Consider the following 6,580-nt stretch of genomic DNA (forward strand, 5'->3'; position numbering starts at 1 on the left):
CGACTGCGGCGAGCCTCGGCGACAACGACAGGCCTCTGCGGGAAGTCATCCGGGAGATTTTGAGGGAGGAGCTTCGGCAGCTTGGTTTAATTCCAGCAACTGAACCGACGCCGGCATTGTCTTTTGTCGCTGATGTTGTCCGGGATGAGGTCCGTCAAGCTCTTTCTTCACCCGGCTATAATGGTGTGCAACGACATTTTACTTATGCCGATGCCGTCCGACGCCCCGTCGTCGCTCCTTCAGCGCAGCAGACCTCAATTACTGGACCACCACCAACCCTGCAAACACAGCCACTGTCTGCACCGACCACTTTCGCAACCTCACCGATTCCTCCGACAAGACGAATGCCGTATAACCAACATGCCCCACAACGTAGCCCCACAACGTGGCCCAATAGTGAGTCTCCACTCACCTACCAGCGTCGGAAAACCGATTTGTGGCGTACCGCTGACCGTCGACCGGTATGCTTTCATTGTGGCGAAGCTGGGCACGTCTACAGAGTTTGCCGTTATCGCGACGCTCAGTACAAGAGATTTCCTCGCTACCCTGATTACATTGCGTACGACGATCAACGCATGTACAACTACGCCCCTGTGAACACACCGCCGCAGAATCCAGTAATGCCCAGATCACGTTCTCCATCTCCTGCGCGGCCCAGTTCACCTAATCACCTAATCATCGCAGTTTTGCCGACGTCACCAGGGGCAGGTCCCCTAGCCCGCGACGGGGAAACTAGACGCAGCGACCTCGGGGGGTGGGGTTGCCAATATTCGAAATTCCGAACAGCCCCCATTGCAGACAAGTGACAGCTCGAAGCCATCAAAACCGAAGAAGACGACAGCAACGACTAATTCGACGAATGAGACAACTGCCGACGTAACCGACGTTATCAGCGCTGACCTCGTCGTTCACATTGACGGCCACCAAGTGACGGCACTTGTGGACACTGGCTCGCACTTTTCTATAATAAGCCTACAGCTAGCCGAAAGGCTAAGGAAGGTGAAAATGCCATGGCAGGGACCCAATATAAGAACTGCAGGAGGTCAGTTGATGACACCGGTTGGAAAGTGCACGGCCCGACTCATCATTGCTGGTTCCACCTTTGTCGCCACCCTCGTCATTCTCCACGAGTGCTGTAAACAGCTCATATTGGGAATGGATTTCTTGCGCGAATATGGGGCTGTGATTGACATCAGTGACAGAAGCGTAACATTCACTGTAAGCTCGGAGACTGCTACAGATAAGGAACACCAGCCACCTCGCTTCCGTATTGCCGATGACGACGTCATACTGCCGCCACGAAGTTGTTCTCTCGTATCCGTGCACTGTGACAAATTACAAAATGCTACTGGCATCGCTGAACACATCAAGGAGCTCGCATTCACTAGCGGCATTTCTGTTGCCAGGGCTGTCATCACTGTTACTGACGGATGCGCTGAACTGCTAGTGACAAATTTCAGCAGAGAACGCCGACACGTAGTTAAAGGCATGGCTATTGCCTATTTTGACGAACTCTCGCAAACAGAAGATTGTCATTTAGTGGAGGAAGCAGCAGCGTCTACTATCACTACACCGACACCTGTAGACGTTGGTCCAATGTTATCTCCCATTGAGCGAGACCGCCTTCTAACGCTGATCAACAAGTTCCACGGCTGCTTCTCATCCACATCAAGAGTTGGTCAAACCGCACTGACGAAACACCGCATCATCACGGATTCCGATGCCAGACCCATCCGGCAAAATCCTTATCGAGTCGCCCCAAAGGAGCGTGAGGAAATTCAGAAACAGGTGAAAACGATGCTAGAAGATGGTGTTATTCGGCCGTCTAACAGTCCTTGGGCATCACCTGTAGTACTCGTCAAAAAGAAGGATGGTAGCTTGCGTTTCTGCGTCGACTATCGTAAGCTTAATCAGATCACAAAGAAGGACGTCTACCCTCTGCCGCGTATTGATGATTCATTGAATAGACTACGAAACGCACGCTACTTTTCGTCTATGGACTTAAAAAGTGGCTACTGGCAAATTGAAGTGGATGAGAGAGATCGTGAGAAGACCGCCTTTGTTACGCCCGACGGACTTTATGAATTTCAGGTTCTTCCTTTCGGTTTGTGTTCGGCGCCAGCAACATTCCAGCGTCTCATGGACACAGTTCTGTCGGGACTTAAGTGGCAAACCTGCTTGGTGTACCTCGATGACGTGATTGTCTTTTCAGCGACTTTCGAGGAACACTTACGAAGGCTAGAAGCAGTTTTTGAAGCAATACGCTTGGCCGGTCTTACTCTCAAACCAGAAAAGTGCCACTTCGGCTTCCACGAACTTCGATTCCTCGGTCACGTCGTGAGCAGCCAAGGGATCCGACCCTACCCGGATAAAATTGCCGCCGTGGCAAACTTCCCGACGCCATCAGACAAAAAATCAGTGCGACGTTTTTTAGGACTCTGTGCCTATTACCGGCGGTTTATTGCTAATTTTTTGCGCATCGCATGGCCATTGACACAGCTTACTCGGGAAGATACCCCCTTCAGATGGGGCGAAGACCAACAGCAGGCATTTCACGAGCTTCGTCAGCGAATGCAAACACCCCCCGTGCTGGCCCACTTCGATGAAGACGCGCCGACAATACTTCATACAGACGCTAGTAATGTGGGTCTTGGAGCAGTGCTCGTACAGTCGAAGGACAACAACGAAAAACGTGATCGCCCACGCCAGCAGGACGCTGTCCCGAGCTGAATCTAATTACACTACGACGGAAAAAGAATGTCTTGCAATGGTATGGGCAGTCCTGAAGTTTCGTCCTTATTTGTACGGCCGCCCATTCACCGTTATCAGCGATCACCACTCTCTCTGTTGGTTAGTTAACTTGAAAGATCCATCTGGCCGCCTTGCACTATGGAGTCTTCGGCTCCAAGAATTTGACTTCACTGTTGCCTACAAGTCGAGAAAACGACACACCGATGCCGACTGTCTTTCTCGGTCTCCTGTTGAGACGGCATCCCCGGACAACGACGATGACGACACGGCCTTTCTCGGAATTGTGGACACTGCCACCTTTTCTCAACAGCAGCGTGGCGATGCTGAGCTGCTACCACTTATAGACTACCTACAAGGGCGAGTGAATAGCGTTCCGAAGTTATTTGCGAGAAGGCTGCCGTCGTACTGCTTGCGAAATGACGCTCTTTATAAGAGGAACTTTTCACCCACCGGCAGCAGCTACTTGCTCGTCGTTCCTTCTTCGCTTCGCCGTGAGGTACTGCAAGCCTGTCACGACGAACCTACCGCTGGTCACTTGGGTTACGCAAGAACATTGGCGAGGATAAGGCAGAACTATTACTGGCCAAGACTTGCCGAAGTTGTCAAAACTTACGTGCAGGCATGTCTAGATTGCCAGCGCCGCAAGCCACCATCCATCAAACCAGCTGGCCTGCTGCAGCCTGTTCGAGTGCCGGCGACACCGTTTGCACAAATTGGCATGGATTTTCTGGGCCCCTTCCCAAAGTCTGTCACTGGAAACAGGTGTATAATCGTCGCCACGGATTACCTGACCCGATACGCGGAGACAGGCGCTCTGCCACGGGCAACGGCAGCCGAAGGGGCGCAATTTTTCATTGAAGCCATCGTCTTAAGACACGGTGCTCCCGCAATAGTCATCACCGACAGAGGTACTGCGTTCATGGCCGAGCTTTTGGACACCATTTTTCGACTAAGTGGTACAGCTCACAGGAAGACAACGGCGTATCATCCCCAGACCAATGGGCTCACTGAACGCCTCAACAAGACCCTGGCTGACATGATAAGCATGTACGTAGATGTAGAGCACAAGAACTGGGACATCATTTTGCCCTACGTCACCTTCGCGTACAACACGGCTCGTCAAGAGACCACTCGGAAGACACCCTTTAGTCTCCTTTACGGACGCGAGGTTACAACAACGTTAGACGCAATGCTTCCTCATGAAAATGATGGCAATGAGACAGACGCCGAAGAGTTTACCCAGCTAGCAGAAGAAGCCAGACAACTTGCCAGGTTGCGAATCACCAAACAGCAAGACGACACTGCCAAGTATTACAACCTCCGGCACAGACCCGTCATATACAACGTGAACGACAAAGTATGGGTCTGGACACCTGTTCGTCAGCGTGGGCTTTCCGAAAAGCTGTTGCGAAGATACTTCGGACCCTACAAGGTTCTGCGACGAATTAGTGACATCAACTACGAGGTTGTTCCGGACGGCGTGCAGTGTTCAAAGCGGCGCAGACATTCACCAGAAATTGTCCACGTGCTTCGGATGAAGCCTTACTTTCAGTGACTAACTGTGCAGTTTTGGCTTCGCCTTGCTTCTCAAACGTTTAACATCGGGACGATGTTTTTTTAAAGGGGGAATAATGACGCGCGTATGTGCCAGTGGTGAGGACAACGAAGCAGCGCGAGTGTCCTTGGCCGAGGGCAAAAGAGGAAGAAGCCGTTGCAGTCTGTTTCCTGCGATCGATAAATCGTATTTCTTTGAGGCGCTTTGTGTGCTCGTCAATCTCGCGTCGTTACAATATGAGATTAGCTTAGTTCGAGAATACGCTTTGGTCAGCTTCGTCTCGAATTCAGAATACGCGGCTGTCAGTTGTTTAGCGGGCCTTGATCTGACAATCATCCGTCCACAAAAAAATGGCCTTTTTTTCAGGCAAAAGGCCATCGCGAAAATTTTGTTGTTTGTTGGGTCATGTGATCATTTACATTTATACGGGCCACACATCATTTCCTGCAAAACCTAGACCATTTGTCTGCAGCCGCGTTTTGCTTGCCTTGCTTACGAATTCAGCTTTCTTTGGTCGACGAGGCTGTGAATAAGATCTATTTGAAACCAGCAGTAATGGCGAGACTGGTTGGTTGGTTGGTTGTTTTTCAGAGTCCTGGCACAACCTACCACGGGGAATCGGCCATGAAACGAACGGTGCCTCATTTGTGAGATGGAATTGTTTTCCCAGCCGGACTATTTAGATAATGGTGTTTAAACAAAGAACCAATTGGTGAACGATATAATAAAAATAAAATAAATAGAGGTAATGCAGAAAATCAACAAGCTAATCTGGTTTAAAATAAAGTGAATTTATGCCTAAGCTTAACATTGTAATCTTTTTGTTGCCTTTAAAAGATCGTATACAGCCTCGCAAACGTTCCTGTGGCTAAATCCCTTTTCAGTTGCTCCTAAGGAAAGGACCAGCGGAAGGAATAAATTTAGAGCCAACCTATAGAGAGGTTCTTCTAACAGTCTCTTTCTTTGGTTTGTATATAACCTGCAAGTTAAGGGGACCAGGGATCGAGCGCAGACAACCCTTCGAGTTCCTCCTCATGCACACAATTGCATCGCCCCCAGAATATCAATATTCAAGCATGTAGCATAATCCCGGGCATCAGAAGCGCCGTCTCGGCGCATATTTATTTATTTATTTCAGAAGTACTGCCAGCCACACACATGAGGCCTTAGGCAGGGGTGGGTGATACAAAAAAGGAAACATATGAAGATACAACAGGAAAGGAAACACGTCACGTAAAGCTACATCATCAAGAACTAGTGCATCAAAGTAAAATGCTAGTACTTACACAATTGTAGTGGTTTATGCGTACACGTACAAAAAAAAACTATGATGACAAACATCTGTACACTCAGAACTAAGAAACAAACATCATATAACAGTTCAAAAATCGGCAACATTTCAAAAATACAACGCATTGATATGAGAAAAGTGATAGAAAGTGGAACATAAATGTAAGCCTGTTCAGGATGCGCGGTGGAATAATAGAGGGCGAAGCGCAAAAAAAGACCAAAGTTAAGTGGGTTGCTGGTGTTTAAGTTTTTCTACGAACGACTGAACGGTCTCACAGTTCACCAGATCGGCAGAAAGAGCATTCCAATCAGTGACAGTGCGTGGAAAAAATGAGTTTTTAAAGGCTTTCGTTTGACAGGAATATTCTTTCAGTTTTTTTGGATGCTCGGAACGAGTTGATCGGCGGTGAACCGTTTTTATGTACGCGTGCTTGTCTATGCGTAGCTTGTCGTGGTAAAGTAGAAACATGTACTTTAGTCGATCGTGTTGCCGTCTTGCCTGCAATGTATCCAAGTCAGCTTTTTTTAACAGTTCACTGGTTGATGTGAGAGCACTGTAACAATTATATACAAATCGGATTGCTTTTCTTTGAATCATTTCAAGTGTTTTAATATTTACTTGGCTATAAGGGTCCCAAACCACAGATCAGTACTCGAGGATTGGACGGATAAAAGTTTTATACGCAATTAATTTTAACTTTGGAGTAGATTTGCGCAAAGAACGTCTTAGAAATGCTAGTTTCTGTAAAGCTTTCTTTTCAATGTAGGCAACATGCTCATTCCACTTAAAATCTGCACTTAATACAACCCCCAAATATTTATAGGTTTTAACAAACGATAGTTTTTGACCATTGATGGAATACGAGTGTTTCAAAGGAAGCCGCTTGCGCGTAACGGTCATAGCAACCGTTTTCTTTTCATTAATCTTCATTTGCCACACTGCACACCAAGAAGATATTTTTGTTAACGCCTCGTTTAAAAGAA

This window comes from Rhipicephalus microplus, unplaced genomic scaffold (genome assembly GCF_043290135.1).
Source record: "Rhipicephalus microplus isolate Deutch F79 unplaced genomic scaffold, USDA_Rmic scaffold_13, whole genome shotgun sequence".
NCBI classification, from domain to species: domain Eukaryota; kingdom Metazoa; phylum Arthropoda; class Arachnida; order Ixodida; family Ixodidae; genus Rhipicephalus; species Rhipicephalus microplus.